Source organism: Benincasa hispida, chromosome 7 (genome assembly GCF_027475165.1).
Source record: "Benincasa hispida cultivar pf3 chromosome 7, pf3_genome.v1.1, whole genome shotgun sequence".
NCBI classification, from domain to species: domain Eukaryota; kingdom Viridiplantae; phylum Streptophyta; class Magnoliopsida; order Cucurbitales; family Cucurbitaceae; genus Benincasa; species Benincasa hispida.
This window is the reverse complement of record NC_143484.1, coordinates 15,704,693-15,727,046: the sequence shown is the minus strand read 5'-3', so window position 1 is coordinate 15,727,046 and position 22,354 is coordinate 15,704,693. Positions and strand designations below refer to the sequence as shown.

At 39.3% G+C, this 22,354-nt stretch overlaps 1 pseudogene; it reads right to left on the bottom strand.

The window, feature by feature from the left end:
* Nucleotides 1–18,444: 18,444 nt before the first annotated feature.
* LOC150034957 (uncharacterized) lies at nt 18,445–22,098 on the bottom strand (annotated as a pseudogene).
* Between the last annotated feature and the right edge of the window lie 256 nt (nt 22,099–22,354).

The following is a 22,354-nucleotide window of genomic DNA, read 5'->3' as shown; positions in this document are numbered from 1 at the left end:
GAATTGGACCCAAATTTCAGATCAGGCCCAAAACCAACTAATTGGGCCCAAGGGTCAGGCCCATGGACCAACCAAGCCCATGAAGCCCACCTGAGAACTCTATAAATAGAGAAGTTCTCTTCATTTGTAAAGGAGCATTTTCTACACTCAGAAAACCCAGAGAGAATTCACTAACAAGCAGAGGACTCTCAAGACTCCTGAAGCTGCACTCCTATAAGGCAGAAGACCTTTGAAGACACAAATACTCTTCCAAGACTTCTACTTCAAGCTTCCAAGATTCCTAAAGCTACCCTCCTATAAGGCAGAAGACCTTCAAAAACACAAATACTCTTCCAAGACTTCTACTTCAAGCTTCCCAGACTCTTGAAGCTGCACCTCTATAAGATAGAAGACCTTGGAAGACACAAATGCTCTTCCAAGACTTCTACTTTAAGCTTCCAAGACTCCTAAAGCTGTACTCCTATAAGGCAGAAGACCTTTGAAGATACAAATACTCTTCTAAGACTTCTACTTCAAGCTTCCAAGATTCCTGAAGCTACACTCCTATAAGGCAGAAGAACTTTGAAGATACAAATACTCTTCAAAAACTTCTACTTCAAGCTTCTAAGACTCCTGAAGCTGCACTTTTATAAGGCAGAAGACCTTTGAAGACACAAATACTCTTCCAAGACTTCTACTCCAAGCTTCCAAGACTTCTACTTCAAGAACGTTCGATGCTTTCTTTCTCCAAGTCAAGCATATTCACCCAACTGAGAGAGAATCAAAGGATCAAGTATTAGAGATCGAACTACATCGTATCAAATCAACTCCAACATCAACACCAACCTAAGTTCAACTCCACGAAAACATTTCTCCGGAAACCTCGTGCGAAAAAATTGGTACACCCAGTGGGACCTCTCAAGCTCTCATCTTTTTCTCAGCATTCAAACAAGCCAAATGGCACCTAAGAAGGTGGCATCCAAATCTCCTAAGAAGATGGCATCCAAAGCTCCCTCCGCAAATGGCTCATACAAGGGTCCGGTCACCCCGGCCGCACAAAAGAAATCACGCAAGAGCAAGAATAGAGCTCCCCAATCGCCCACGACATCTTGAAACAAATGATGGAATCCCCACAAAGTGGGGTTGTCATCTAGGAAAACCCTTTGTTAGACAACTATACTTTCATGTTCGACGGACCAGAAAGAGATTCACCACCAGATGTGATTTCTGTCATGATGGCAGATGTGATGGCGGAAGCGGGCATGGCTGAAATGGAAAGGAAGATTAACTTCCTGATGAAAGCCATCGAGGAGCGAGACCACGAGATCGCTGCCCTGAAGGAACAAATGCAGTCTTGAGAGGCTGCTCAATCAAGCCTAGCACCCACGATGAAAGCAATCGACAAGGGGAAGACCATGCTACAAGAAAGCCAATCGCAACAGTCAGCCTCAGTGGCCTCTTTATCTGTCCAACAACTACAAGACATGATCATGACCTCCATAAGAGCTCAATATAAAGGTCCGCCCAAAGTTCCAACAATTCGATGGAAAGGAAAACCCAAAGCAACACATCGCCCATTTCATAGAAACATACGAAAATGCAGGAACAAGAGAAGATCTACTTGTCAAACAGTTCGTCAGAACCCTGAGCTGATTGACAGTTGGGAGCAACTTGAAAGAGAATTATTGAATCGTTTCTACAGTACCAGACGCATCGTCAGCATGATGGAGCTGACAAACTCCAAACAACGGAAAGGGGAACTAGTCGTCGACTACATCAATCGATGGAGAGCTCTGAGTCTGGATTGCAAAGATTGACTCACCGAGTTGTTTGCTGTGGAAATGTGCACGCATGGTATGCACTAGGAACTCCTCTACATCCTACAAAGGATAAAACCTCGTACGTTTGAGGAGCTGGCAACACGCGCTCATGATATGGAGCTGAGCATTGCCAATAGGGGAACTAAAGATTTCATAGTTTTTGAAGGAAGAAAATACAAAAATGATGCCAAGGGCATTGAAAAGATTGTGAGTAGTACCACAAAAGAATCTATGGTTGTTCATGTGACCCCGCTGAAATTTTCCTCCAAAGGAAAACAAGAAAAAATTGAAAGAAGGCACAATGAGGGCGAGAAGCGTCATCCAACTCTTAAAGAATGACAAGAGAAGGTTTATCCATTCCCTGACTCTGATGTGGCAGATATGTTGAAGCAACTACTAAAGAAGCAACTCATTCAGCTACCAGAGTACAAGCGACCAGAACAAGAAGGAAAAATAGATGATCCTAACTACTGCAAGTATCATCGGGTCATTAGTCACCCAGTTGAAAGGTGCTTTGTGCTGAAGGAATGAATTATGAAGTTGGCTCGTGAAAAGAAGATTGAGCTAAATTTGGATGAAGTAGCTCAGACAAATCACGCTACAGTAGTGGTGACTTCAAATGTTCCAATATTATCTGTGTCCCATGCTCAAAGACAAAGTCCGATCCAGTTTGGAGAATTCGAGCCTATAGTTGTTTGGTTCCAACAAGATATTCAAACAACAAATTCTGAAAGGAAAGATAAGCTTTTTGAAGATGACAACGAAGGGTGGATAGTAGTGACTCATCGAAAGAGAACACAACTAAACTCCACCCAAAAAGAGTCATGTTCCTATCGAAGCTATAAAAGAAGAAACAAGACTCATAAAAAGAAAGGCAAAAAGATGACATGGAAGCCTAAGTCTGCTAAGAAAGAAGACAAAGACTTCCCTCAATTCCGACGACCAACAACTTTGACAGAATTTCTCCCTAGAAGCTTTCTCAATAATCATCCAGAGAAAGTATCAGAAGTTATTGCATGCCACATTGTTGTCATAGTGGAAGTCGACAACAATCATGTGACTGCTGAAGAAGTCAAAGACTCAGAAGAAATGAAGCAAAGAACTTCTGTCTTCGATCATATTAAGCCTTCAAGTGCTCAATCTTCAGTTTTTCAAAGATTGAGTAGGCCATGGTAGGAGAAGAAGATCAATGTCCAATGACTACTTCTGCTCGAACATCAGCTTTCAATAGGCTAAGTATATCCACATCAAAGAAATATCAACCTCCAACATCTGCTTTTGATCATCTTAAGACAACAAGCGATCAACGTAAAGGAATGATGACAATCTTGAAGCCAACGTCATTCCATGAAGAAAACAACGACGAAAAGATTCATAGTTTTGTCCTTTCACGCATGAAGAGGAAATTTTTTGTTGACATAAGTACAGAAGGTTCCTTGATAGTGAAGCCAAAACTCATCATATTGACAAATCCTACAAATGAAGAGGATAATCAAAACCATGATGAAATAAGAGCTTCTGAAGTTTAAATGAAGAAGCTCCTCATCGCAAGAGCCTAAACTGCATGATGCTCCTAACACATGAGCTTAAAATGTGAATGGCCCAAAAAAGAATTGTATGAACTACGCTATGACTTGATCCCTTTCATTATAAAGGATACGTAGGAAACTTAAAGAAATTTAAGTTCAGTCGCGTATAAAAAGAAAAAAAAATCTCTTCGAACTACATTATGACTTGATCCCTATCATTAAGAAGGGTATATAGGCAGCTTGAAAGAAACTTCAAGTTCAGTCCAGTTAAAAAAAACTTGAATTACGTCATTACTGTATCCCTTTCTTTAAAGGTACGAAAGAAACTTAAAGAAATTTAAGTTTAGTCCATCAGAAGAGGTACCACAACCACCTAAGTATAATACTACAAGATTGATGTTGATCATCCCCGTCAAAGAATGACACTTCAGATTGAAGATGTTCATCCCTATTGGGGGCAACACAATAGGTTGAAGATGTTCATCCCTCGTAGGGAGCCAGCATAGAAAATAAAAGGCACACCCTTGGAATGTGCTTCGCTTCCTCTTTAAAATCAAACTTAGATGCTCTTCAATCTTCAAGTTCAGAGGCTTCATTAATGCTCCTCCATCTTCAAGTTTAGAGGCTTCATTGATGCTTCATCTTCATGCTTCATCAAACTCAAATGCGAAGAATTTGTCGATGCGTTGGCAAACTCAAGTGCGAAGGTCTTGTTGATGCTTCTCCATATTTAAGTTCAAAGGCTTCATCGATGCTTCTCCATCTTTAAGTTTAAAGGCTTCGTTGATGCCTCTCCATCTTTAAGTTCAAGATTGGCATGCATGGCCTCGCTTCCATCTTCAAGTTAAAGGTCGATGTACATGACTCCGCTCCATCTTCAAGTTCAAGGTCAGTGTGCATGGCTTGGCTCCATCTTCAATGACTCGGTCTACAAAATCATAACGCAGCTTCGCTTCATCTCCAAACTAATGATGCGGCTTCACTTCATATTCAAAGCCGTGGTGTGGCTTCATTTCATCTCCAAACTGATGATGTGACTTCACTCCATCTTCAAAGTCGTGGTGCGGTTTCGTTTCCTCTCCAAAATGTTGGTACAACTTCACCTCTTCTCTTAAATTTGTGTAGCTTCACTTCATCTCCAAACTAATGATGCGGCTTCACTTCATATTCAAAGTTGTGGCGTGGCTTCGTTTCATCTCCAAACTAATGATGCGGCTTCGTTTCATCTCCAAGTTGTGGTGTGGCTTCGTTTCATCTCCAAACTGATGACGCGACTTTGCTTTATCTTCAAAGTCGTGGTGCGGTTTCGTTTCCTTTCCAAAATATTGGTACAACTTTACCTCTTCTCCAAAATTTGTGTAGCTTCGCTTCCTCTAAAAAATGTGGGTGTGGTTTCACCTCATATGCGAGATCAAGTTTGGTTTTTCTAGCTCTACCTCATATGCGAGGACGACTCTCGTCCATCCGGCTCCACCTCATATGCGAGGACAACTCCAGTTCGTCTGGCTCCGTCTTGTATGCGAGATCGACTCTAGCCAATCTGACTCCATTCAAAATCTTGATGCACATTCTTCTCATCTTCAAGGTTTGATGGCATATCTGCCTCATCTTCAAATACTCAATGGCATATTTTCCTTATTGATCAAGGAGTAAATAATAAGGCAAACCTTTCGAGGATCCACACTAAGGTGATCGAATGGGAGAGTTGTATGCCTTTGCGGGGCTCCTTCCCATGACGATCAGGATACACGAGCGGTGCTACAAGGTAGACCTTTCTGAGATCCTCCCTAGGGAGATCAAATGGGAGAGTTGTAAACCTTTGCGGGGCCCCTCCCATGATGATCAAGATACACGAGCGGCACTACAAGGTAGACTTTTCCGAGATCCTTCCTAGGGTGATCGAATGGGAGAGTTGTAAGCCTTTGCGGGGCCCCTCCCATGACGATCAGGATATACGAACGGTGTTACAAAGTAGACCTTTTCGAGATCCACCTACGGTGATCGAATGGGAGAGTTGTAAACCTTTGCAGGGCCCTTCCTATGACAATCAGGATACACGAGCGCACCAAAGATGGGTCGATGAGATTAAAAAAAAAAAAACTTGTTTTGTTGTACTCCTTTAGTTGCACCATAACTTCTACAAAAAAAAAAAAAAAAAAGTAGGAGGGCAAGTTAGTAAAAAAAATAAATTAATAATAATAAAAAAAGGAAGCAAATATATATATATATATATGAAAACAAAAAAGGAAGGGAAGCCATGATTCCCCATCCTTCCTTCTTTCTCCCTTCTCCTCACTTACAGCTTCCTATTGCAATCCAAGTCTGATTGACAAAGGATAGAAAGGACGTAAGAACGAAGGAGATCACACTACAAGATGAAGAAGAGCATGCGTCCTGCCAGTATTTATATAATCTGACCTAGGATCTTCATTGCATGCGATTATCTTGTTTTATGTTGTGCCTAATACCCCTTTAGAGCTACTCGAGAGAGAGTCTAAAAAAAGAAACTAAGACTTGAGAGAGCTAGGTTAGAATCTAGACTCGAGAGAGCAATATTAGATCTGCATAAGCAAGAGATAGGGACTTAGAGATAAGCTCTGTTTGCCAACCTGCATCGTTTGCACCATAGAGATAGGTATGATATTATGTGGTCGCCTTATTTGTGTGTGTGTCCTTTTGTCATCGCATAAATAAGAATAGAGGCTTATGTGTAGGTCCTATAGACTTATCGCATATATCGCATGCGTTCTAGTATTAGAAGCCGTAGCATTTGCGTCGAAAGATGGTTTTCTATTGTATGTGTGTTGCATGATCGCATAACATGAATGCATCCTAGGAAGTGTTAGCCGAATCCCTTCTCAAGTTGTTTAACGCATACTCATCGCATTTTCCGTATTATCAACTCTTTTCGAAACTCTATCGCATTCATTTATTTTATTACTGCAAACAACAACACCAAACAATTATTTCATTTATCGGTTACCGCAAAGTCTTTTGAAAAATTATCACTGCATACCGTTTTCCAAGTCCCTGAGTTTGACCCTGGACTTACCAAGAAACTTAGTGGGGTTTATACTATGATTCCACTGAGAAAACTTGTTGCTCAACGCAATTCCATCACCACATTTCATTCCATATTTTCACCTCATAAAATAACGCATCACGCAACTTGGTGGGCGCATCTGGGTGAAAAGCTTAATAAATCACGATGGGACAGAAAGCTGATAACGGTCGATTCTGAATTAAGTTGACAAGCCGTTAACGATCTACTGTAGCAAGTACACCCAACTTTTTGGTGACAAATATTTGGTGCTTCAGACAGAGAATTAATTTCATCCCATCAATGCAATCATAAAAGAGAAGAAGCCTTTCACCCCAATGCTCTATAAATACTAGAGGCCACCTTCAGTGAAGGAGTTAGATAGTTAGATAATTTTCTTAGCCTTGTTCATAGTTTATCTTTTACTTAGAAGGCAGAGCGAGAGAAGGGATGAGACGTCAGAAGATCGCCCTGGTCAGTTTGAGAGAGAACCCAAGAGGCATGGAAAGACAGAGAGAGGGCCAACTCTTGCGAGAGTAAGATTATCTTTTGAATAGAGTAGAGAAGAACAATGTAAAAAGCCTTGTGAAGCAAGAGATTGCTAGCAGGCTCTTTATTCTTATTCCGCATTCTTATTCTGTATTTCAATTCGATATCTATAAAATGGAACTTGCTTATCTACATTTGTTCACTCTTTTAAAAGCACGCATGAGTAGCTAAATTTATCGAATGGGTTGAGAAAAACTTAGCTAACATGACCTAGGATTTTCATTGCATGCGATCATCTTGTCTTATGTTGCACCCAACACCCATTTAGAGCTACTCGAGAGAGAGTCTAAAGAAAGAACCTAAGACCTGAGAGAGTGAGTTAGAATTTAGACTAGAGAGAGCAAGATTAGATCTGAATAAGAAATAGATATGGACCTATAAATAAGCTCTGTTTGCCAACATGCATCGCATGCACCCTAGAGATAGGTTATGGTATTATGCGGTCGCCTTGTATTTGTATGTGTCATTTGTCATCTGATAGACAAGAATAGAGGCTTATGTGTAGGCCCTATAGACTTACGCATATATCGTATGCGTTCTAAAACTAGAAGCCGTAGCATTTACGTTGAGAGATGATTTGCTATTGTATGTTTGTAGCATGATCGCAATGGGTTTGATTAAAGAAGAATTTCAAGGTTGATGTATTAGTGAGTAGTTTCTTATTTGCCTATAAATACCTGTAATATTTTCATTTCAATAAATATAAAACTCAACATCCCTCCACCATTTTTCGGTGAATGATGTACCAGTTGTGTTTCCCAACTTTCTTTGTCTCAAATTAGTTTCAAGCTTTTTTTTTTCCACTAGATGAGAATGTCAATTGCAGGTTGATCATTTTCCCCTTTTTTTTTCAAGCTTTGAAAAATTAGAATTATGAGAGAGGATGACACTGAAGAGAGAAGAAAAAACAAACGGTGGGGAGGAGAGATGGGATTGAGATTGAGAGAGAGAAAATACTTTTCTTAGTTTTAATTGAAATTTGTATTTAAAATAATTAAAAAAATACTTAATTAGGTTGAAAATATTAAAAGGAACGATTTAAACCTATTTGTCAAAAGTGGGGGCCTAAAATGGCCAAATTGAAACTAGAAGGGTCAAAGGCACCAATTTCTAAAAACTTAGGAACTAAAAAGTGTTATATAAAAGTAGCAATGAATGAACAATGCATGGAGCATGACACTTAGGCTAATTTATAAGAGTTATGAATGCCTTGTATGTCTAGCTTCACATTGTGTTCGTTTTAGTTGTTTCCTGTTATAAGCGTTATAATAAAAATTAGAACTAAAATTGATAAGAAAGAGTTGCATGTGAACTTAGGTGAACTCATGTTTAAAAAGGATTTTAAAATTGGATTGAGATAGACCTAAGTTCATGGTTCTAATGAGATTAGAAACCTAAGTTTAATATTTTGAATCGGTTTAATAGGATTAAATTGATTGGCATAAAAGATTAAATTTGTATTAAATCTATCTATAAGGGACCTTTTGTCTAAGGCGGGTTCTATCTAGGCTGGGGTATTTAAGCTGATGAAAATAGAACACCCCCTACCTGGAAAGGTGAATTAGATAGATTTATTACAAGCATGCAATAGTTGATCAAAGACTTCGTCAAAGAGTTTAATGGATGATGATCAAAAGTTGTTCAATTTTCCAAATTAAGCGTTACTTTTGGGTAAACATAAAAAGTCATAGTTAAAATTCTTAGCCATGTTTTTTCTAAGTAAACTAAACCCTAGGTTATAAAATACTCAGTAGGAGGAAGAGATATATATGATATGTCAATGATTCCACTCATGTTTCTCCCTGAATGTTCACGCCTTGAGATTCATGTTTGGCCTTGTGGTGCCCTGGGAGCATCCCCCTTCGAATTGTGTTTGCATGAGTCAATATCAAGGTGGACGGAGAAACTGTTTATAGTAAGTGGGTGAAGGATGTGTGTCAACATGTCCTGTGGTCTCCTTCATTGGTTTACACCGTGAGATCTTCTTGCACTGCCTCATGGCACCTGGGAGCGTCCCCCTTCAGATGGTTTTTGTGCGATTGGTCAATATCATGGTGAACTCCAAAAATGGATAGGGTCGCTTTAGTTTTTGCCCCAATCGAATTTTTTCCCTTCGGATTGGCTACTTGGGGCAGAACTTTAGGATCTAAAATGAAGGGTCACACTTATCAGAAATTGTTAAGCAAGTTAATGATTTCTTGACCAAATGAATGATGGCTAGTCATTATAGAAACAAGAGTTGTTCTGGTATTAATGACTAGTTGAGAGTGTCTCAATTCAAAGGAGGGATAAATTGAATACCCTTTGGTGGCTTTTTTCCTAAACCTTTGAAGCGTCATTGTGAAACTAGATGTCACACAAGGTTCATTTCAGTTTTGCTAAACCGTATTGGATGTTGTTTTTCAAAGAGTAGTTGCTAAAATCTAATGTAGATCAATGTGTTTGTTTTTCAGCAACATGAATGATTTTTCATTAGTTGCCTCTTTTAATTTGATCGAGTACATACATTGGAAAGAGTCCATTAAAACATATTTCATGGTAAACGACCTCGAGTTTTTCATGGCTGAGGAGTGTCCTCAAGTCTCAACCCTTGATGTACCGTGAAATATTCGTAATGCATATGAGGTGTGGATGAAGGCTAACTCATTGGCCCGACTTCACATTTGGGCTAGCATACCTGATGTTGGTCGAAAGGGTTGAGAACATGGCCATTGCTCGTCAGATCATGGACTCGTTTCAAGAATTATTTGAACGTTAGTTCTTACTTTTTAAGCACAGAAGGATGGATGTCAAAGAGACCAGTAGTGTCAGTTCCAGAGATAGCCTCTAGTCTTTCTTGAATGTCAAGGGACTAAAAGAGAAAGCAAATGTTGTTGACTCTGATAAAGTTCATCGACGAGAAGTGTTCTCTAAAATAGAACATGGAGCTTATTTAGGTTCTGACACTGATCCCACTACTCTCTAAAAGAGGAAGAAGTCTAAAGACAGTAAATGTGATTTATGTCTTGGAGATGTGTTTGGTAGAGAATGATGATTCTATGTGGATACTTGATTTAGGCGTTACTAACCATGTTAGTTCTTCCTACCAAGGATTCACTTCGTGACAAACATTGCAAGATGAAGAGTTGACTCTTCGAGTCGATACTTGTGTGTTTGTTTCAACTGTTGTTTTAGGCAGGCTGAAGTTAGTTTTGGACAAGAAACATTATCTGTTACTGGATAATGTTTTTATAGTTCCTTATATCAAGAGGAACTTAATCTCGGTTTCTTGTCTCATTGAACAAGGTTATACTGTCTTCTTTTCTAAGAGTAAAGTGTTTATTTTCAAGAATGGTACGAAGATTGGTTTTGGTTCAATGGAAAATAATTTATATGTACTAAGGTCGTTAGTCATAAAAGCCTTGCTTAATACTGAAATGTTCAGTACATTGACAACTACAAAAAGGCCAAAGGTTTCTCCTAAGGAAACGCCCATCTTTGGCATCTAAGGTTAGGTCACATCAACCTCAATAGGATTGAGAAGTTGGTGAAATGTTGACTTCTAAAGAGTTTAGAGGAAAACTCCTTGCCGGAATATGAATCATGCTTTGAAGGCAAGATGACCAAAATATCTTTTACTGGAAAAGATTATAGAGCCAAGGAAACCTTGGAGCTTATACATTCTGACCTATGTGGTCTGAAAAATGTTAGGGCTTGAGGTGAGTATGAATATTTCATCTCTTTCATAGATGATTATTCAAGATACAAGTATCTATAAATAATCCAACGTAAGTCTAAAGCCCTTGACAAGTTCAAGGAGTATAAGGCTAAAGTTGAAAACTTGTTCGGTAAGAAGATAAAAACACTATGATCTGATTATGGTGCAGTATATAGACCTCGAATTCTAGAACTATATGATAGAATATGGAATTACGTCCCAACTCTTGGCCCTAGGTACACCTCATCAGAATGGTGTGTCAAAAAGGAGAAATAGAATCCCGTTGAACATTGTTCGGTCTATAATGAGTTATGCTCATCTTCCAAACTCATTTTGGGGATTTGCAGTTGAGACTGCATGTTATATTTTGAAATACATTCCCTCAAAAAGTGTTTTTGAAACACCTTTTGAGTTGTGGAGAGGCCATAAAGGTAGTTTACGCCACGAAGGAAGCTTGTTTTACATGAGATTTCTAGTGAGACTACTGAGGGTTCAACAAGAGTTTTTGAACAGACTAGATCAACAAAAGTTGTTGATGTCGATTCATCTTGTCAACTATCTCAAGAGTTGAGACTACCTTGACATAGTGGGAGGGTTGCAAACCCACTAGAACGCTACATAGGTTTGACTGAAGCCCAAAATATCATGTCTGGTGATGTGGTCGAGGATCCATTGTCTTATAAGCAAGAAATGGAGGATGTTGACAAAGATGAGTGGATTAAAGCCATGAACCAAGAAATAGAGTCTATGTACTTCAATTCTATCTGAGAACTTGTGGATCAGCCTGATGGGGTAAAACCTATAGGGTGTAAGTGGATCTACAAGAGAAAACGAGGTGTAGATCGAAAGATGCAAACCTTTAAAGCTAGACTCGTGGCAAAGGGTTATACCCAAGTCGAAGGAGTGGACTATGAGGAAACTTTCTCACCTGTTGTCATGTTGAAGTCTATCAGGATATTCCTGTCCATAGCCACATTTTATGATTATGAGATATGGAAAATGGACGTCAAGACTTCCATTCTTAATGGTAATCTTGAAGAGACCATCTACATGGCTCAACCTAGGGGTTCCTAGTTCTAGATCAACTTAATAGGTCCATTTATGGGATGAAACAAGCATCTAGATCGTGGAACATTAGATTTGACAGTGTGATCAAATCGTTTGGCTTTGATTAGATTGTTGATTAGCCTTCTGTTTACAAGAAAATCATCAATTGCTCAGTAGCTTTCCTAGTATTGTATGTGGATGATATCCTACTCATTGGGAATGATGTTGGTTTTCTGAATGACATTAAGAAATGGCTAGCCGCCCAATTCCAAATGAAAGATTTGGGAGAAGCGCAATACGTTCTAGGGATCCAGATCATTCAGGATTGTAAGAAAAAGAGGTTGGCCTCGTCTTAGGCATCGTATATTGACCAAATGTTGATCAAGTACAGGATGTAGAATTCTAAGAGGGGTTTATTACCCTTCAGGCATGGAATTATTTTGTCTAAGGATCAATGTCCTAGACACCTCAAGAAGTTGAGGAAATGATACAGACTTCATTTATTTTGGTTGTTGGAAGATTAATGTATGCAATGTTATGTACTGGACCTGACATTTACTTTGTAGTAGGGATTATCGGTCGATATCAGTCCAATCTAGGATTAGATCACCACACGATGGTCAAAATGATCCTCAAGTATCTCGGAGAACGAGGGACTATATGCTGGTGTATGGAGATAAGGATTTGATCCTTATAGGATATACAGACTCTCACTTTGAGATTGATACAAATTCTCGGAAATCGACATCAGGGTCAGTGTTCACTCTAAATGGAGGGGTTGTAGTTTGGCAAAGCATCAAACAAGGATGCATCGCGGACACCACTATGGAAGACGAATACGTAGTCGCTTGTGAAACTACTAAAGAGACTGTTGATGTGTTATTTTATGAGGTGGAATTATGGATGAAATGCAGTGATGGAAATGTGTTGATAAATCAAGCTTTCTTAGCAGAATCCAAGTATAAACTCCACTGAGTTTTTTGGTAAGTTCATGGTTGAACTCAAGGATTTGGGAAAATAGTTTACGGTGGTAATTTTCAAGAAACTTTGCGATAACTGGTAACTCAAATAGTTGTTTGGTTTGTTGTTTGCGATAATAAAAATAAAAAAATGCGGCGAAGTTTCGAAAAGAGTTGATAAAATGAAAGATACGATAAGTATGTGGTGAACGGGTTGAGAAGGGTTTCAGCTAATACTTCCTAGGATGCGTTCATGCTATGCGATCATGCAACACACATACAATAGTAAACCATCTCTCGATGTGAATGCTACGGCTTCTAATGCTAGAACGCATGTGATATATGTGATAAGTCTATAGGACCTACATATAAGCCTCTATTCTTATTTATGCGATGACAAAATGACACACACACAAATAAGGCGACCACATAATATCATACCTATCTTTAGGGTGCATGCGATGCACGTTGACAAACAGAGCTTATCTCTAAGTCCCTATCTCTTGTTTATGCAGATCTAATCTTGCTCTCTCGAGTCTAGATTCTAACCTAGCTCTCTCAAGTCTCAGGTTCTTTCTTTAAACTCTCTCTTGAGTAGCTCTAAAGGGGTGTTGGGCACAATATAAAACAAGCTAGTCGCATGTGATGAAGATCCTAGGTCATGTTAGCTTAGTTCTTCTCAACCCATTCGATAAGTTTAGCTACTCATGCATGCTAAGAGAATGAACAGATGTAGAATAAGAACTTCCATTGTATAAATGTAAAGTTGAAATACAAAAATAACAATGCAAGAAGAGAATAAAGAGCCTGGTAGCAATCTCTTGCTTACTAGGCTTTTACACTGTCTTTTCTACTATTGTTCAAAAGATAGTCTCAAGGAAAACTATTGACAAGGCTATTCTAACTATGGAGAAAATTATCTAAGTATCCGAACTCCTTTTCCGAAGGTTGCCTTCGGTATTTATAGAGCCTTAGATGTGAAAGGCGGCTTATTTCTTATGATTGCACTGATGGGATGGCTTTAATTCACTGACTGATGCACCGAATATTTGTCACCAAAAAGCTGAGTGTACTTGTTATCGTTAGCGGCTTGTCAACTTAATTTGGATTCGACCGTCATCAGCTTTCTGTCCCATCGTGATTAATTATGCCTTTCACCTAGATGCGCCTACCAAGTTGCGCCGGCTCTATGTGGCAATCCTTATTGTGTAGATGTTTGCAAGCACAAATCACCGCAAAGCCTTGCGGTAATGCTGCGCTCGACTATTGATTTCTTGTGATCGCGCTTTTCGCCTTGCGTCAACGCATATTCTGCATAAAAATATAAAAATTATCTGTTTCTATGCGATGAATGCATGCAACAGCAATGTTATGAACTTAATGCTATTTGGACGCAATCTAACATATTTTATCAACCCAAACCAACATTGTTTAAGAACTTAGTACTGTAATAACGTACATTTCTGCTCATTATCACACCTGCAAATTTAAACAATGCTTGTCCTCACGCATAAGCTAAATATTTCCTTTAGAAATTCGACCGTAAATCTCTTTTCCTATATTTCTCAAGGATACTTCATTCAAATCCTATACATCAAAATTTCATTAATTCTTATTCATGTCTCTTCTTAAAATATTTGTAAAACCTAGAGACCACATGTTTAACCTTCAAAAGTACTTTACTAAATTCTGGGTCATCGCATGATTTATTTCAAAAAGAAAATTTTTCCACCGGAGTGTCAAATGATTTTTATCCTTGCATATTTCTTGACATTATTATTATCTTTTTTATTTTTTTTTCTTTTGACCTTGCACTGATCCAAGTACCTCGCCTTCGTTTTGGCTTGCCCCCACGTGTGTCATGCGAACATTCAACTACGAACAAGGCGCTCTTCCTTAGACTAAACTCATACCTACTTGGCAGTGGAGTTACGATCATTTATTTATGTGTTGATCCTGGCGACTTACTTTCGTTTTGGCTTGTCCCCACGTGTGTCATGCAGACATCCAACTATGGGTAAGTGCCTTTTACAACTTAACTCTTCTCAACATGGGTTTCCCCATTGCGTTGACAGTGGAGTTGTTATTCTCAATTTTTTTTTCATAAAGCTAAAAATAGAAAGGTCGAAAAATAAATACCTCACCCCCAAATTTAAAATGCGGCAATGTCCCCATTGCCGAAAGATTAAAAGAAGTCATGTGATGTTCTTAGGAAGTTTGGTAAAGGGAATTTGAAAGAAAGCTAGCAGGCCACTAACTTCTAGAAATATTTCATGAGGTGACTATCCTAAAATTAAGCTGACCCTAGTGTATATGAAAAAAATAGAAGCATGCTTTTCATAAGTGAAATCATAATTGGCAAAGAGAAAGCATGCGGCGGCTTCTAAATTTATCAATGTTAAATTATTGCGGTAATCAAAGAGGATGCGGTGATAAAACTTTCAAAATAAAAAAGCAATGCGATAGTGCAAAATTTGGAATAAAGTCGAGGAAGAATACAACCCCCAAATTTGCGCTATTGCCTACATTGTTTGTTGACGCATTCTACTTTGCGACGATCTTCTTCTTTTGGATTACGGTGATGGAATGAAGTAGTTGCGTCTTCGTGTGGCTCCTCCGCAATTGTTCGCCTCGATCGTTTGCAAGAAAAACATCGAGAGGGTCAAATATTATTAAACAAAACAAAATCTTTTACCACAATTGTTAAGAATTGAAAATATAGTGAAATGAAAATACTGAGTAGAGAAAAGTTGAAGATTTCATGATTCCAAAACTTGCGTGTGATAGTGCAGGGACCACCTGCTTCTTTCTTATTCAGAGTCTCTTAGTTCCACAGAGTTGACTTGGCAATGCCAGTCTTCTCCGTGATATACTTTTACTCATTGCCTATTAACTTTGAATATGTTGTTCTGTCATCATTAGATAATTCGACCGTGCTATGCAGAAATACCTCTCTAACTATGAATGGTTGGGACCAACGTGACTTTAATTTCCCAGGGAAGAGCCGTAATCATGAGTTGAATAGTAAGAATCCACTCTGTAATACTTTAGCTGCGGTGCACTGTCTTCCAAGGTGCCCACCATATGGTGAGTCATGACATTGCGATAATATGCATTGTTGAGCGGCATTTGGTACACATAGTCGCAGAATCTGATCTGCCCCCTTTTTATACAGATTTGGCTCGTCCCAAAAATATGATTTGCATTCGTACTTGAGCCTCATCTTCTGGTGGTCAGTATAATCCTCTGTAAATTGCTCGCAAACTAGATAGTTGTCTATGTCAGCATACCATGGTAATTCTTCAATATGGAACAGCTGCTCATCTGGGAACATCGCACTCACCTTTGACTTATTGCGGTCAACCTCAGGATTTTCCACTCTAGACAAGTGATTTGCAACTTGGTTCTCCATCCCCTTGTGATCAATTATTTCTATGTTAAATTCCTGGAGGAGGAGAACCCATCTGATCAACCTAAACTTCACGTCTTTTTTTTGTCATTAAATACTTTATTGCCGAATGATCAGTATGGATGAGCACTTTTGTTCCCAGCAGATACGCTCGAATTCTTTCCAATACAAAAATTACCGCAAGTAACTCTTTTTATGTGGTGGTGTAGTTAGTCTGAGCATGATTCAACGTCTTACTCGCATATACGATGGGATGTAATATTGTTTTTCTCTTATGTGCCAGAGTTGCTCCCATCACATACCCGCTTGTATTGCACATTAATTCAAAAGAAAGTGTCCAATTAGGTGCAATTAACACAGGCGCAGTTGTCAGTGCATTCTTTAAAATCTTGAATGCATTGAGGCAATTGTCATTAAAATCAAATTTTCTGTCAGCGTTCATCAACCCACTCAGCGGTCATGCTATTTACAAAAAGTCCTTGACAAAGCATCTATAAAATCCGGCATGCCCCAAGAAACTCCTTACAACCTTTACATTTGTTAGAGGTGGGAGTTTTTCAATTGCTTCTATTTTTTCTTTATCCACCTCCAACCCATCCTGAGATACCTTGTGCCCCAGCATAATGCCCTCCTTTACCATAAAATGGCATTTTCCCAGTTAAGAACGAGTTTCGTCTCCTCACATCTTTTCAGTATCTTCTCCAGGTTGGCCAGAAAGATTTTGTAGGTGTGCCCATAGATAGAGTAATCGTCCATGAATATTTCAACAAAGTTCTCAAGATATTCTGAAAAGATGGCCATCATGCACCTTTGGAACGTGCTCGGCACATTGCAGAGGCCGAATGACATGCGGCGAAAAGCAAAAGTCCCATATGGGCAGGTGAATGTGGTCTTGTTCTTATCTTTTGGAGCAACCATAATCTGATTATAGATGGTATATCCATCCAGAAAGAAGTAAAAGTCATTTCTGGCAAGATGTATGGTAAAGGGAAATGATCTTTCATCGTTGCCACATTCAACTTATGATAGTCCATGCAAATACGCCACTCGGTGACGATCCTTTGCGGTATTATCTCATTATTTTCATTCGGGACTACCGTCAAGCTACCCTTTTTGGCATGCACTACATAGGGCTGACCCACATGTTGTCTACTACCGGATAAATAATGCCCGCATCTAACCATTTGATGATCTCCTTTTTAACGACCTCTTTCATCGCAGAGTTGAGTCTGCGCTGATGTTCAATCGATGCCTTGTGGTTTTCTTCGAGACGAATGCGGTGCATACAATATGTGGGGCTAATTCCTCGAATGTTTGCAAGCGTCCAGTCAATTGCTTGCACATGTTTTCTTAGAATGCTTAGCAATGCATTGTCCTGATCTTTATAAAGCTCAGAGGAAATAATGACTGGCAGCTTTTCATTCTGCCCCAAAAAATGCATACTTTAGGTGATTCAGTAGGGTCTTTAACTCTATTGTTGGTGGCTCTTTCAAGGACAGTTGCGTTGTTTTTCTTTCTTCATTTTCCGTTGGCTCTTCTTCTTGGGTTGCGATCATTTCTTCTTCCTTGTTTGTTTTTTCTAGAAAGAGTTGATAAAACAGAAGATGCGATGAGTATGCGGTGAATGGGTTGAGAAGGGTTTCGGCTAACACTTCCTAGGATGCGTTCATGCTATGCGATCATGCAACACACATACAATTGTAAACCATCTCTCGATGTGAATGCTACGGCTTCTAATGCTAAAACGCATGCGATATATGCGATAAGTCTATAGGACCTACACATAAGCCTCTATTCTTATTTATGCAATGACAAAATGACACACACACAAATAAGGCGACCACATAATATCATACCTATCTCTAGGGTGCATGCGATGCAGGTTGACAAATAGAGCTTATTTCTAAGTCTCTATCTCTTGTTTATGCATATCTAATTTTACTCTCTCGAGTCTAGATTCTAACCTAACTCTCTCAAGTTTCAGGTTCTTTCTTTAGACTCTCTCTCGAATAGCTCTAAAGGGGTCTTGGGCACAACATAAAACAAGATAATCGCATGCGATGAAGATCCTAGGTAATGTTAGCTTAATTCTTCTCAACCCATTTGATAAGTTTAGCTATTCAAGCGTGCTAAGAGAGTGAACATGTTACACCCTCTCCCAGACTACCTGCTAACTTAGTCAGGGAGATGGCGTGAAGCCAATAGACGTCGCCCTCCTCTAACGATACCTATTGACCCTGCTGGATCGTTGAACCTGATAAACATACTAATCTTAGATATAAAATACTTTACATGTAACACAACATAGCGGAATCCCTGAAAACTTTTAGACATACATGAAGTGCGGTCCTGACATAACTCGATTTGGAAAATAACCTGATAGAGATATCACAACCAAAAACATATCTAAATCGGGATTACACAACCACGACATCTAGTGCTTACACAACCATAAACTATCCAGTTCTTACAAAGACATTTACAATATAAACAGACACAATGTACAACTCCACCCACGTATGAAGCTTGATTTGGAAGCTTTTAGGAGAAAACAGACTTTGGCAGTTATCAGACACCGGGAGCTTGATCTCTACCTGAAAAGTGGGAAAACATTTTGAAAGAGTGAGCTACGAAGCCCAGTGAGTGACTAAATTTAAAACTGTAAATCCGCAAATTAGAACACGTGATATACCTTTAAACGTATAAATCTGTTCAATCAAAGCGTTAAACATAAACATGTAACGCTAAAAGCTTTCTCAAATGTTCCGCAAGTACGTCATTAAAATCTAGCAAGGTATATCAAGTATAAAAAACATTTTAACTAACATGACAAATCAACGTTGTGTAGGGCATGCATAGTGCAACCAATGTTTACTAACTCTACGATGTGTTGAGGCTTGCCCAGCACTCCCATCGTCTTTGTCGTAGAAGGGCCCGCCTAGCACTCCCGACAGCATCGTTGTCACGGAGTACACTCAATGTCAACAATGGAATATAACCTGTGTGCACATGGTACCATATAGCCTCGGGGTCAATATCTCAGTCATGTAGTCAATAAAAGTCTTAGAACACCACATGAAAACATTAAAACATGCCTGCTTATCTTTATCTTTCATAAAACTCAAGCTTACTCGGCTTGCTCCTGAAAAACTGAAAATCCTTAAACAGTACTCGCTAATACATACTTTACCTTAAATGGTATCGTTTCAACTACTTTTTAGGAAGTCAATAATCACGTGCTCGTATATAAACCTCATTAGAAATCTAAGCTCAAAACTTATGCTTGTAACCATTCATAGAAATCATGTATCATTCATAAGTTCATATTCAAGCATGTAAACCATTTAAGCATAAATTACAGTTTAGAAATCATTTTTGAAATTTGTTTTGTCACTCACAGCCTTGGCTAGTTCCTTGGTTTGTAGACTCGGCCTATTTCCTCTTAGCCTGTCAAACAACCGAAACCAAGCATCAGAACTATAAATCGTCTTGTCTTTCCATGTTCATGAATTCTAAATTCTAGAAATAAAATCACACTTCACATTTTCTTTCCAGATTTTCCAGATTCAATACTCTAACTTCCAATACTCATAACTTCCTCAATACTTGACCAAAATTAATGTACTATATATTAAACTCTTTATTTTGGAACCCTCTACAACTTACCTGAAGGAATAAAAACGAGATTCCCAACGTATTTGTCCAGAAATCCCTCGAACACAGAAAATACAGATTTGTGCTTCTCTGCTACCCTCTACCTTTCTCCTGAAATTAAACCTACTTCTAGTCATTTTTGAGTCACGAATTCTTCATGAAAGTTATAGAAAATTGAATAATATTTCCAACCATATCTAATTGAGCTTCTAATCCAACCTGTATGCTTCAGAATTTTGAAAAACCAGAGAAAAGCAGATATCCTTCTGATTTGCACGAAAATTCTGTGCTCTGTTTTCCTTATCAAAAGCCATTAACTTAACATCAGATTTAGCTCAAGCTTCATTCATGAAATTTGTTAGAAAATAGATTAACTTTCAAGAAAGTCAGGCCTCACCTCTTAGTTCTTCTTGTGTAGCTCAAACCGACTTAAAAACCAGAGATAGGTAGGTTGACCCCAAATTCTTCTATGGTTGCACTTGCATGAGCTTTACCTCCCTTCTTCAACCTCCAACCTGCAGCAATTTCTTCTCCCTCTTCCTTCATTCTCTCTCTCAAAATGCTCTGAAAATATAATGGGAAATGATGGAGAAATGGGCTGAAATGAATAGGTTCTCACTTTAAACCCTAAGCACCGAATGGGTTTCCAATTTCTTTCATTTTCTTTCTTTTTTTCCCTTTTTCCTTTTCCTTTTATTTTATTTTATTTTTCTTTATTCCCTTTCTTTTCTTTTCTTTATTTATAAATTCCAAAATTATTAAAGACAACTTCAACCAAAAGCTTTGCCATTCTCTTCAACAATGGAACAACAATACCTTAAATCCAACATCCTACAATGTGTGACAAGAGCAAATAATCCAAGGAAAGTCTCGGGTTTACAACTTACCTCCCCCTTATGAAATTTCGTCCTCGAAATTTAGAAGTCCTTAGGTGAAGAGTGTCGGGTAACTCCTCCTCATCTGGTCTTCTGAATCCTAGGTTGTCTCCTCCACTCCGTGATGTCTCCAAATGACCTTCACAAGTGGGATCGTTTTGTTCCTCAAAACTTGCTCCTTTCTGTCAAGGATCTGAACCGCTTCCTCTTTATAACTCAAGGAATGCGTAGCACCCGGATCTAATAAAACACGTGCAAGTACATTACAAATAAAAACCGTACCAGTAATCACGTCTGTTGCATCCTCCGCTTCCTGTTGAGTCATAGTGTAGACTTTTCCTTGCTGCCTAGGTCTCCCCACAACTCCCTTCTACTTTGCACCGCTGGTGCTTTCTCCTGCAACTGCTAAGACTCTCGACTGCTCAACTATGTGGGACTCAACGCTCTGGTCCTTCTGAACTGTTGCTCTCAGCTGTGGACAGACTTTCTTGAAATGCCCTGGCTGTCCACACTGGTAACACACACTAACACTAACAAGACACTGACCCTGATGATTCCTGCTACAACTTGCACATGGGGATCTCCTAGTTTCACTAGCAACGGACTCCATCCACGGTCTTGCTGCTGAACTAGCAGACTGACTGGGTGCTCTCTAGCTCTGCCTCTGATAGACACTACCTGAACTCATCTGCCTCGATGACTGGCCACCAGACCGACGCTTAAAGTCTTGACGACCTGAAATATTCACTCCAGGTGTGAACCTGCACTGCTCACGACCTCAAAAACCACTAGCTATTGAAGCCCCACGACTAGGCTCCACTACTGACTTCTCTTCTGTTATACTCTACTCCACATGTAGGGCAGTCTCTACTAATGAGAAAAATCCATCCACTTAGCAATAGTTGTAATCGGGGTACGTATCTCAAAACGCAGCCCTCTTTCAAACCTTCGACACCTGTCATTCTCAGATGCCATTATCACATCAGCATACCGTGAAAGCTCAGTATACTTTCTCTCGTACTCGGCCACTGAAAGTGACCCTTGCTTCAGCCCCAAGAACTCATCTTTCTTTGCCTCATAGTATATGCTGGGATAAAACTTGTCTTCGAATATGCCTCTGAAAGTCTGCCAGTCTGATGTACGTGCATCGCTGCGCCTGGCTAATATGGATTTCCACCATACCGGCTTTCTTCTGCAGCAGGAATGTGGCCAATCTAACTTTTTGCTCCTAAGGATAGCATGTCACATCGAAGCATTTCTCAAGCATATTTAACCAAACCTCAGCATCGGCTGGATCTGTGGAACCCTCAAACACTGTGGCTCCTAATTTCTTCAGTCGTTCTATTCCATACATCTTTTCCGGATCACTAGGCCCTGCTCTCTTTAGCCTACCTACCTCCTGTGCACATCTAAAAAACTACTCGTTTCCTGCTCCAGTCTGAACTCTCGGGGTACTGGGTCCTCTTTCAGATTGACCTTGGGTAGGATCTTGCGTCCCGTCCTGATTCTGCTTGCGTCGTTTGCTGGTACGTGGTGGCATGACTCCTATAACATATCAACACATCAGACATGCTATAGATACTTAACTTAGATGCATGATACTAAACTTCTACCCACATTCTAGTCCTAACTGGACTCACATTTATCCATACTTGGACCATACTATGCTAGTTCTATCTGAACTGACTTAACGTATAACTATTTACTTCCTAGATTCTTCTAAGCACTAACTGCTCTGTCTCATTCCCCATGGAGCTAACCGCTTTGATACCAAGTTGTCACGCCATCTCCCTGAC